The sequence below is a fragment of the Argopecten irradians genome, unplaced genomic scaffold (genome assembly GCF_041381155.1).
Source record: "Argopecten irradians isolate NY unplaced genomic scaffold, Ai_NY scaffold_0212, whole genome shotgun sequence".
Lineage (NCBI taxonomy): Eukaryota > Metazoa > Mollusca > Bivalvia > Pectinida > Pectinidae > Argopecten > Argopecten irradians.
In genome coordinates, this window is record NW_027187679.1 from 30,251 (window position 1) to 44,059 (window position 13,809).

Genomic DNA, 13,809 nt, shown 5'->3' on the forward strand with positions numbered 1-13,809 from the left:
ATACATATTTATAAACTGCTATTCTTAACTAGATAATCTAAACTAAGGACATATATTTATAGGACGGCTATGAATACACATGCATACCTAAAATAGAATGGCCCCTGAACCCTGGCCTAAATTATAGCACCTAGATACCATAACTAAAGATAGAACAATACTGAATATGCAAATTTAAGACTGACCCATGCACCACATCTTTATCTAATGCTAAAGATAGTCGTCGGAATCACCAGTGAGCAGAAGTATATAAATAACTCCAAACTAAGATAAGGAATTTCCCTATCCATTCTTAGCCTAATGACCGACCCTTACTACAGACAGTTCATTAGTTAGGCTCTATAGATACACAACCACTGACCCCTTTATTTACATACCAACTCCCCTACAGTGCCCTAATGTTCTCCCCACCATTACTACATCATTAGCGCTCTCAGACTGACCACAGCCCTTTCTAGCCTATAAATGGCTTAGTATACAGATGGCGTTGACCATAACCGCCATCTATATTTAACCCCTGCTGGTCTGCTGACCCAATAACAACCAACTAATTGGACATGGTAATTGTTACACCAAATTAATGATCCTTGTGATATAAATCGACCTGTCATAGAGAACTAAAACTACTTAAAAATACAATTATATTCAACCTTTATACAATAAAAACACCACAGTACTATCCTATACTCAGTTTCAGAGAAGAGACGTTTATATGGAAATAGCCAAATTGACCCCTTTTGGCCCCGCCCCTCAGGCCTATGGGTGGTCAGCCCCATCATTTGTACAATTTTGAATCCCCACCCTATAAGGATGCTACCATTGCATTATGAGCGTTCCCCCATGCTCAGTTGCAGAGAAGAAATCGTTTATATAGAAATAGCCAAATTGACCTCTTTTGACCCCGCCCCTCAGGCCCCCGGGGGGTCAGCCCCATCATTTGTACAATTTTGAATCCCTAGCCTATAAGGATGCTACAATTGCATTATGAGCGTTCTCCCATGCTCAGTTGCAGAGAAGAAATCGTTTATATAGAAATAGCCATATTGACCCCTTTTGACCCCGCCCCTCTGGCCCCCGTGGGATCAGCCCCATTATTTGTACAATTTTGAATCCCCACCCTATAAGAATGCTTCCAATGCATTATATGTGCTATCCCATGCATAGTTTCAGAGAAGAAGTCATTTATATGGAAATAGCCAAATTGACCTCTTTTGACCCCGCCTCTCAGGCCCCCGGGGGGTCAGCCCCATCATTTGTACAATTTTTAATCCCCACGCTATAAGGATTCTATCATTGCATTATGAGTGTTCTCCCATGCTCAGTTTCAGAGAAGAAGTCGTTAATATTGAAAAAGCTAAATTGACCCCTATTGGCCCCGCCCCTCAGGCCCCTGGGTGGGTCAGCTCCATCATTTATACAATTTTCAGTCAGCAACCCATAAGGATGCTACCAGTCAAATTTTATTGAATTCCTACCAGCGGTTATGGAGAAGAAGTCGATTGTTGACGGACGACGGACGACGGACGGTATTCCATAAGCTCACCTCCGGTCCTTCGGACCAGGTGAGCTAATACTAAATAAACATTCTCATTTACCAGGTGCAACTCAATATTTGATATATCAGTATTTTAAGGCAATCTGTGAATTGGATGTTTCAAATACTCATTCTGTCGACATAAATGTATGCCGGCATAATTTGCTCATATTAGCCAAAAGGAAAACATAAACAAACACATGTGCGCTTACGCTTGTTACCTGGCTCACCACGTACAGGTCGTGTCGACGTCAATCACGTGATACGATTCGGAATCCGACAAAACCCGAAGTCACTTAACATGGCGGTGATTGAAGGCGCTTTATTCAAAAGGAGGAATATATTATCCCTAGATTTCGGCTGTCTTATAGGTCGACGTATGCTTTTGGGGAGCTGTCATCAAGTTACATGTCCATGTTCAAATATCAAATATTTAAGTGACATATCGTTACAGTGAAATTAGCATGAAATATAATTTTAAATATATATATAAAAAACATTAAAAAAACTTAACAAATCATTACAGTAATGTATGCATAAAATAATGTGGTTCTCAGTGAGTTTTTTAACAAACAATATATTTTGTTTGGATTAAAGGTATGGCATTATTTGATTTCTAGTAAATATGTTTTCCCATTTTTGGAATTATTGTGTCTTATTTTGTTGATCTAATTATTCTTGATGTTAAGAAGAATGTTTTTTTTTTTCATATCATGCTTCACAATAAATGGGAATCTGTATATTTCTTAGGATTTTTTTTTTATAAAATCCGGATTTTCATACCTATTTCCGGTTCTGTTAATTGCTATGACCTATCTAACCCATCCAAGATATATCTAACACAGCCTAAACAAACTCTACATGTGTTGTCTATTCAATTGCTTTCATATCTCATTTTTATGTAAGTAAATTATTGTCCGTCACTTCTAGTGTTTGTTTGAAATAATGTACATGTACTCGATTACATTATACTCCTAAATATAACCAACAACTTACAAAGAATAATTTAGATAACAGTCGTGACTGAAACATCTGATTACAATACCCTCTCCATCTTACACGAGTTCTGTCTCAGGCTTCATCGCTTCACCTAATCCTTAACTAGAAGAAAGTCACACAACACTTAGAGGATTATCACGTAATGGTTTATCCGTCCACATGCTAGCGTGCTTCATGGAATTTGCCTCTGTCCAGTTGGCATTCATATTGGCTTTGAATGCCAACTGATAGACGTCAATGCTTATATTTACATTTGGTTAAAATTTCATGATGAAATCCCAATGGATTTACATCTATAATAAATTAATCATTCATTATCGTCATGGATGAAACAGCCATTTGAACAGCTGTTTTCCGTGATCACTGGCACGACAATTGCGATATCACAATGAAAATGACGTCATAATAAGCGCTTGAAGTTTATGGACTATATGAATGCAAACTGTGCATGGTAAGGTTACATAGTGGGACTGCAGTGAAAATGTAAATATAGGCAGGACACTCGACCGCACAGCTACAAAACAACTTAATATATAGGACTAAGCCGCGAAAATACCTATAATTTTATAATCATTTAACGTCACACTGTCAAAGTACATATCGGAATGGATCACTTCGTTACTCTTCTTTAGACATTAATTAGTAATGATAAATCCTGTAATTGAACAAATTGCATAAAAAGGAGATGGTTTATAAAGGACCATACCCGATACTTCATTGTTGATATGACTTCGTTAAAAACAAACATATTCATCTGATTGATTTTTACCATGAAATACGTGCCTAAGACGCATGATATTCATTTGAAAAGCTAGGAAGTTTTTACTTCACATCGACAGCTTAGACATCTCATCAGTTGCCTCGTTCATATCATATCTTCCACCCAGACTACTCTAAGTCTGTTCTCTGACAAACGAATGGAATTATTTCCAGGCAATGGAGGTCAACAAGCCACCCATCTTCCTCTGTGGCTCCGCAATCACAATTGAACTGGGCTGGCAGGTACGTGTGAGTGTAATCGTTGAGTTGGACATAAGTCCAGTAAGAGGAGTTTAGATCGGTCCCGTCAAGCCATACCCATGTTCCCTCGGTTTCTTGGTCGCCGATACCTATCCATGCTAAAGTATTATAACCATTTCCTGTAAGCAAATAATTAGAATGATAATATTTGTCACAAACTAATTTAGCGGTGAATACATTGCTCACAAAATTGATTTAAATTTTTCATATCATGCAAACACAATCTACCCTGTTCGGTGTGTTATCATAACAAATGTATTTTACTAAGCTAAATTCATGTTCTGTTGTAATAAGCCAATTATTAAGATGTAAACAAAGTTTCTTTTTCGTAATTTCAATTTAAAAACAAGTTTGCGAAGATTAACACTCCAAATTAGAAAGGTAATCCCTATCGATGTAAATGTTCTTCGTGGAATTCATCTTTCAAGAATTTACTTGGATCGCAAACTTACCGAATTTAAATCGCATGTGAAAGCAAAAAGGCTTACAATAATGTCTTGGTTTAATAAATAAACACTCTAGTAATTGACATTTTTTTCAATTCTCGAGGAATGCAATAATTCATTCATTCGGGTCATAACATTTTTCGTTAAGAGAATGTAGTGTACTTTTTATTATACTGACAAACATATGAAGATTTGTGTTTTCTTCCTGAGCTTATAAAGGACGACATTATCAATCTGGTTACTACATAGATATTTGATAATCATTTTCATCAGACAAGATAACCAAATAGAGGGATTATAATAGTCTAAATATTGAAATCCTTCTGAAATTGCTTTGATTTAATAAAAGATCAAACATAGATAGACACAAGGCAAATGTTTCAGCGCTTCCCTCAAAACTCATTTTCACACTTTCAGTATCTGATGTGAACTCCATTTGCGTCTACACAAGCTCGACACCTTCGCAAAATGACCGAACCAGACGCTGGATTCTAACTAGCTGACTGTTTCTCAACTCTTCACATTTCAAGGTGGCGTCGATTATGTGGCTGTGGTTGACATCGTTTCACAGATTGACCTAACTTGTCCCACAGGCGTTCAATCGGACTGAGGTCAGGAGATCGGAAGGCAGACTCATTCACGAACAAGACGAGTAGTCGTCATTGCAACATGAGCCATCGGCGAATGATGCCTGGTCCACGTCAGACGATTTTGACGTCGACGTGGTGTAAGCACGTTTCCACTCAACGGAAATGTCTTCGCGCTTTTAAACCAGCACTACACAAACGGCAGCGGATGGTAGAAACATCCGTCTTCCATTGATGCCAATCTTTGTTCTGGCCGTTTGGGCAGCTGTTTGGAAGCGGTCACGGTGATGGACTGGCCGTATATAGCGGTCTTGTCGAGCCGACGTCACTGGTTGCCTCCAACCATGCTATCTATCGTTCAAGGAACCAGTTTGTTCGTAACGCTGTTGAAGTCTAACAACAGTGGACGGCGAACAGCCCGTTCTTCGTTGCAATTTCACGGCGTAAAAGTCCATTTGCCAACATGCCCATAACTTCGTAATGCTGGTTGTCTGTAAGTCAAGCTATGGTTTTCCAAACTAAGCGGCGTTTTCAAAATTACCAATGACTAGACATATTGTGGAAGATAGATCAAACGCGTATTAATACAACGTACACGTGCATAAAGGTGCGTTTTCGACAATTGGCCGCTTCACGGCCCGGGGAACGATTTCAATCATGCGGATCATTATTTGTTTCATGGATCATTTACTCAAGGTTGTAGACTACTAACGTTGTAGATGTGAACCATAATTAAAAAAAAAAATCATTCACTAAAAAACTGTGGTGTTTTCCTCGGCGCTCATCATATAATATTGTTTATGAGTAATACTTTTCCCGTTTGATGTGTCAGTATTTTGAGTCAGAACGATCAAAACTTAATTCTTAATATACATGCTTTAGTATTCACATCACATATGCATATATATGATTTAGTATTCATCGGGGCCGCGGTAACCGAGTGGTTTTTGAAGATGTCTCGAAATATTATCACAAGCATTCTGGGTCGCGAGTTCGAATCCCATTTGGGGCATTTGCAAGGTACTGGCCGCTGATCGATGGTTTTTCTCTGGTTACTCTGGCTTTCCCCCACGTCCGTATATAACCCTGGCGGCTGTTAATAGGAAGTTACACTAATACATGTAACACTAGTATTCATTTTGATATATTTCTACAAATGATCAATTCATCTTACGATAATTACCATAACTGAAGTACGCCTGATGTTTTTTAGCATTATCTATAATGACTAGTCGGCCATGGTCTTGTTCACATTGTGTTTTTGCGTTGTCCCAGGTCGCACCCCCACTGTGAAGTTTCACACATAAAGGTCCATCCTCGATCCATGAATAGCCCGCTAGATCACAATCTACAATTTGACAATTTGTAATTATGTTTTATGACAATATTTGATTCAATAGCCTTATCTAACACATGCATATAACGATATTACATAAATCGTATAATTATTGCCTTTAGATTTGTGAAAACATACATAATAAACGGGTTTATCGTTTTACCTTCCATTAACTACCAATGTCATTTATGATGAGGAATGCCGGAAATCCATGTGGACAAAACGATTACTACCTTGCAACTATCCACTCACAGCTATGAGATGCATACTGCATGTAGCATAAGTATAATCAGCAGTGAGATACCGCTAAGCGGTTAAAAATTGAGTGGTTTAATTTCGCATTATTTTAAAAACTAACGAACTGTTAAAACAGTCAATGACATTCATTGAACAAAATAGCTGAAAAAAGAATTAGTGAACCGTGAATCAATTTAAAGGATTTAATGTAACTTAAGAAATATATGTAGCAGATGTAATGCCACTTTGAACACATTAATTTTTCATTCAATTAATGGATTTTTCTTAAACATAAACATACAGAGACCGGACAGAAGTATTCGGACAAACGCGTCGTGATGTATACTGCTAAATTTCGTGCGGCGCGTAAAAATCGGAATAAATCCAGTTTGGAGGCTTGGTTTGTGACATCGTAAACGTCATCGGAAAGAAGATGACGTCATGCGTAATGTTGTGGCTGTAAAAATAAATTACTTCGTCTGCTGACGGAATCGCAGGAATATTCACGGATATAACATGGGTCGTCGTGGTAAAGAAGTGACATCAGGCTTAAGAAAAGCGGTCGTAGCGATGATAGAAGGTGGGATAAAACAAATAATTGTTGCAGTTAGGTTAGGCATAACAAAATCTAGAATTTCTTATATTTGGAAGCGATATGTGAGACGAGGAAACATTGAAAATACACATCGATGTGGAAGGACGCCATATTTGACAGATCGCGACCAGAGAAGGCTCTTAAAAGTTGTGCGCGGAAATAGGAGAAAAACGTTGTTTGAAGTAACAGCCGAATTAAATGACTACAGGAACACTGTAAATGATGTACAAGTTAGTAAGAAAAAGGTTGACCGGAATTTCAAAAATCAGGGATACCGTAGTAGGGTAGTGAAGAAAACCATGGTTGTGCGTGAAGTCAATTTGAGGAGACGTGTGACATTTTGCTTTGATAAAAGAAATCTGACTGTTGGAAAGATGTTATATTTTTTCTGATGAAAGTCAAATCGTGATCGGTAATGACAACATAATTTGTATATGGAGGCGAAAAGACTAGGCATACCGGCCAGCCTGCATCTGTCCGCGGTCACACTGAAAATGTTCCGTGATGATTTGGGTGTGTATTACCCATCATGGAGTTGGTACTGTTTGCAGTATAAATGGAACCATCAATTCACTAAAAGATATTGAAATTTTGGAAGAGAATTTGTGGCCAGTTTTAGCGAGACACTTCACAAACCAAAACTACATTTTTCAACAGGACAATGCTCCAATTCACAAGGCTCGTGTTGTGTCTGAATATTTTACAAACCATGGTATTCCCGTTTTAAAATGGCCCTCACAAAGTCCTGATTTAAATATCATCGAAAATGTGTGGTTAAAACTTAAAATACGACTAAAATCAGTGGTCAACAACATCAATAATCAAACAGAACTTTTTGACGCAGTACAAATCATCTGGCAAGGCATTGATGTAGAATACATTCAAGGTTTATACCAATCGATTCCCGATCGTCTGAAGGAAGTACGGAAGTCCAAGGGTCAGATCACCAAATATTAGGTCAGTATCAAAACACATATATTTCTATAAAGAGTTTTATTTTCCCAGCGAGATGTTAACATGACGTTACGGCGGCCATTTTGTCCGGATACTTCTGAACATAAGCATAGCTTTAAGGTTATAGACCCTATTTAAATTGCAGTATCTAGTGTATGCACCCGTCCTAACCTTATATATCACTGTTGACTCGTAGAGTGTTGTTGATTGTAAATTGAAGCAAAAATGCAAAAACAAAACAATTGTACTTTTTTGTTGCAAGTTCACAGGGTTCCGTATATATTTATGTCACCAAATAATCATGCCATTATGTTTACTAGTGTTTCTGGGTTTGACCAGATTCGCCTTTACGTTGCCATACCCATCGAGTCTTGTTTGACCTTGTCAGAACAATGGCGACTGTAGATTATAGGATGCAAATGCGGCATGTATAGGACGTCCCAATTGATACCAAGGGATTAATGTATATATTCAAATGTTACTATGTCATCTGAACATACGCGAAATAATGTTTTAAAGAAAAACATTTTAATTCATTTCCACAATTCTGCATGTTTTGGTACAAATTCTGCAGTTAAACATATTTTTCTCAAAACTAGTCTTCGTTCCCTTTTAGTGTTCCTATATAATTGACGTATTAAAGATGATTGAAAAGCCATCCTTAATGTTATATTGGCATCATATAATCTACAGCTGCCATTTTCCCGACAAGGTCTTTGTATGTCTAAATATAATGATATGCTTATGTGGTGACAGAAATATGTACTGAACCCTGTGAACTTGCGACAAAAAATATAATTCTTTGCACATTTTACCAAAATTTACAAATAACATGACAATCTACGAGTCAACAGTAATAGCTAAGGTTTTGGAGGATTCATAGACACTTTATATCAACTAAGTTATGTTCAAGTACACCTAAGAAGTTATATATAGGCATACAAATAATCACTAGTTTGAACAGGGTCTTAGACCTTAAGCAAATATATATGTTGGAACCTATGTCATAATCTTAGTTTGACATACATTATATGTATCTGATGACAATGAAACAACAGCATTGCAATGAACTCATTCAGCGACAAGTCATATAGAATTAGTGCAAGATTAATTTGATTATTTGTAATTTTATTGACATCATATTCATTTCAGATTTTAAATTTAAAACTAATCAATTTATTGCATAAAAGTTTGCAAAGCGGCTTACCATGTGTATTTTTGTAGATGACCTCTGTCTCCTTAAGGGTAGAAATCGGGCTGTGTGTTATGTACCGGAAACCACGACAGGCTCCGGTGACGTTGCTGTACCCAAACATCAGGCAGTCAGAGTTAAACAAACAGACGGCAGCACAGCCGCTCAGCGATAAGTTGCTGACTATTACAGTATAGACAATGCCACCAGTTGTGTTGCTCCAGTGATACTTCGGATCAATCTCCCAGTATCCAGACAATATCAGACAACGGCAGCTCATATCTGCGACATATGCACATTAACAGTGTGGTCTAACAACGATATGTATTTTCATCAAAATCACATATTTTTTATTAAACCTTAAAAACGGCGTCACTATTTCTTCTTTCGGTTCAGATACATATGAATGTGGTGTACCATAATTAACTTTGATCATTTAAGTTGTAAGCATTTTTTTTTCGAGAAAACTATGTACATTCTGTTAAAGTCGATACAATTTTCTCGCCAAGTCGCCTTGGCAGATACAATGCACGTGTCACCATAACTTTATATGTTTGAAATATCATTTTTAACGCTAACAATTCTTGAGAAAATATACGTGATCGACAATTCGACAGTGCGATATGGACGAAATCAGACACGACATGTATGTTTCAATAAGAATTATATATCGGAGTCCCCCCACTCAGTAACATTGCATGTCGGCCATTACATCCAATGAATTATTACAAACAGATGAGATATACGTTCTATTGTGAATCAAGAGCAAAATCCAAAATTGAAGTGGAATTTCGGACGAGAACTTTAACGCGATAACTTAAAACTTTCAAAATTGTCTCTGGAAAACAATGAAAACAAAGAATCTTAGCGCCATTGCATCGTTTCTTTTCGTATATTTTAATGTGTGATATGCTCTGTTTTTCTACGATTACTGTAAGATTGACTAATATATACTTCAAAATGAATTAATATGGCGCAGTTTCAATGCATTTTGAAAAAAAATATTTTCAAACTGCGTTGACTTGCACCATATTTAAAGCACTTTGAACTATTTTTTTTTCAGGGTGGATTAAGAAGGTACATTGATTGTTTTTCAATACGTGTTTAACCCTTTAAATGAGCATATTTCAATTAACTTGATGGAATGCATAATGGTTTCAGAATTCATCTATGAATACAATTAAGGATTGATTGTCAATTTTGTTGCTTGCATTGACTGATGAAGAAGATTAATCTCGTGCAAATCAAGTGAACTGCGAAGCAGTTCATGTTACATTTGCACGAGATTAACTTTTTTCATCAGCCAATGCAAGCAACAAAATTGATAATCAATCCTTATATTTACGTTAACCAATTTAAAATTCCCGCCATTAAAAGTCAAATTATATGTCATCGGTATAACATTATTATACAAATTTGCAACATTGTACCAGTTATCGTACATGTATGTACAGCTACGGAACAGCCGCCAGTCAGTTCTTCTCGCCACCATGGCAACACAAAATGTAGTTCGAAAAAAAACCTTTTTCTTTGTGCGTTTTTTTCGATTAAAAACGGCGATTTTGAAATATTTGTTTATGTACAAGTATTAATGACTTAATTTTTATCATAAAAATATTATTATGTAGCTTCAAATCAAAAAATTGCTGTGCAGTACTAGCAGAGCAGTCAATGTGTTATCCGGTAGCTCGATTCAGCAAGGGTCCGGTTTTGAAGAAAATGACGATTGTGGTGAAAATGCTAAATAGTTGGTATCTACATATAATCAAACCTTTTTAAATTCATTTGCAATTGTTGTGGAATGTAACTGAATGTTGTATTTCCGTCTGGTAATTATTTGTAACTGACATTTAAATGTTTATCAACTAAACCTGTTGTCTATGGTATGCGATGCAGTCCAATAACCATGCTTCCGGGGCTCAATTAAACGTGTTAAAATGAGGGATTTAGTCGCAGATCACTGGAAGACTTCTGTTATTCTTGAAATGTGATAACTTCACTATCAATTGGAGTTTTGGGCTGAAAAATCTATAAAGTAAGTAGAGAAACGTCGATTTGAAATGTTGACGGTTTCCAACGACCCCCCAATGCCATTAGTTTTGACACTCACAGATTCGTTTCGGTAGGCTTAATGTCATTGAAATCACCGTTTGCTATTTGAGCGTATTTTCATGGAATATATCGTTTCTAAGCTTACACGTATGACACCGTGTCACATAGATTGTACACGTTATCGTGCCTACTTGCGATAAATTTTGAACCTCACCGCGTTCGGTAGCTTATGTTCAGCATTTTTTCATGGCTTGAGCCTAAGTCCGCATTTCATCAATATACGTGTAAAATATCTGTATAATATTATATTACTAATGATTTAATATCACTACATCAAGCATTTCTGTCTGTGTTTCTAAATGTACAACGATAGGCCAGAAAGTTCATTCAAAACTGAAGCGGCATAAACGAGGTCAAAATGTATACAATGTCAAAATGTATTCTTACGCCTGTCAGAAGTCAGCGTGTGACCAAGTATTTTCATTGGGAAATGAAGTGATCGGAGTTTACTAGTTTCATTGAGGCGAAGCGAAGTGAAAATGTAAATATATATGTATGCATAGTTTTCCTACTAGCAATACAGACAGAGCACTACGTACAGTATAGGATAAATCACGAGTAGGTGTAGAATATGCCAACGAAAATACCCCTTTCGAGTGCCGAAGGTCCGACATTGGGTGTTTAACACAACATTAGTCTCAAGAAATGTCGAAAATTTATAAATATTATAAATATTAATTTTGTGTGTGTAAATATTAAAGGATGATATTGTCAAAAGATGAAGTAAAATCAATCTTATGGCATGAAACTCATCAATATGAACTATAGAAGCAATTTCTAAAAATATCATTTGTATTAGTATATGTTTCTAAATGTTACACAGTATTTAAGTGATTTCAGATGTTTCACACATGTAACAACTGTTTTCAAGTTACGTTGAAATATACTATATCAACGTATAACCTCCAACCTGTTAACGTACATTGAAATAATTTTTTATGTTGCCATGACTAGCGAAGACGTATTTAATCAAACTACCATACGCGTGAAGCCAGTTTTTCTCGCGGGTATGGTATTTTCACAATTTCGCGAGACAAAGAAATGGTTGAATCATATATACCTTTAAAGCCAGACTACGCATACTATTTGTTATGAAAACATTAATTCGAAGTTTAATAGGATTTAGTAACTCACCAATGAAGAGGAACAGATAAATATAAAGTATCTTCATGAGGCTTGTATCCATATTCACATCAATACCACGATGGATGGGATAATCTGTGTCTGTGATCGATGTGGCAATTCAAATACAAACGTTTCAGTTAAGTAATGCTATATGGTTAAACTTGTTTTAACATGCACAGAACATTTTATAATCAGTTTGTCAATTTTTAATAGATCAATACCCTACGATGTTACAAACATAGACTTATCAAGTACCAATCGATATCGCATTGTCTTAATTCAGTCATCATAATATACCTGAGCCATCATTACATTGCTGCTTTCTTACTCAGTGATGCTAAATGACATAACTTTCCATCGAGTTTGGTTCGAATTTATAGAATAAAACCTTAGGTTCTCCGGTTTTCCTCCACTAACAGAACTGGCACGTCCTTACATAACCCTGGCTGTTAATACGACATTAAATTATATAATGTACCTGCAATTGGCGAGGGATGGGGGGGTTTATTTGATACAATGCATACCAAAATGGTGTACAAGTTCCATTTTAAATTCATTTGCAAGCGTAGACACTCAGTGGGTGTAACAATCAATGTCCGCCCATAGAATAAACTAGTGGGGTTGTTGTACTTTTTTCTTTCAAATTATGGCTTTGTTGCCTTTTTAACAAAATCACAATACACATGACAACTAACGGTATATAGTTTAATAAGAAGGAATGTTTATAAGCCTTTTAAAGCTTACAATTACTTTTTTAATCTCAAATGTATACTTTTTAACTTGCATTGTCAGCTTTAAGGTATATAAGGACAAAATTGAGTCACGCTGTATAATACAAACCATACTGTAGTATATCATGTAAGTAAGGTACAAAATCAAAATAATGTAATATTATCAGCAACGTTCGCTCTTCTATATTTATATATCAAGCATCTAAATTAGTAGTCTCAACAGTAATACAGTAATGATGTCCCCTCAACGAGCTCTATATGCTTTCAATTGAAAACCCAAAACGAGACAGGCGCATGCGAAGCAGATAGGTTCATATTAGTGGAGCGTCGTATTCCAGTTCAACGAATGTTCCGTCAAACATTTGATCCATCAATGCCCTTGTCAGTAACCTAATGATTACTTTCCGTCATTGGTCTGATCAAATATGTCTTTCGTATAAGTATTTTGACGTTCATTTTCATATAAAACTTATATTACGATATAAGGATTTCAGATAATGTACAACTGACAGCATTAACGTGGTTATAGAATAATACTGACTTATAAGTGGACAGCTATCAGCTGCCAGGTGTAAAGATTCATGTCATTTATACAGGGGACGGTGAACGCCTCGGCAGTACAAAAAGTGACTACTTCGACAGGGGACGGTGAACGCCTCGGCAGTACAAAAAGTGACTACTTCGACAGGGGAATGTCTCATAAACAATTCTTAAAATATTTTATAGATAAAAACAATATTAATTTGTTTTGATATCAGTTAAATGCTTGCATGAACGTTTGCATACTCTGTGAATTCGCGTATGTTTGGAAACACTTTTACCATAACACGAAATTAGAAGGTTTCATTTAGTTGGTAGTTCCCTCTACGTACATGTTTACCATTTATTGTTGAGTGTGATCTGTAACACCCAAGTTAAGCTGAAACTAAGAAAAATGTTGG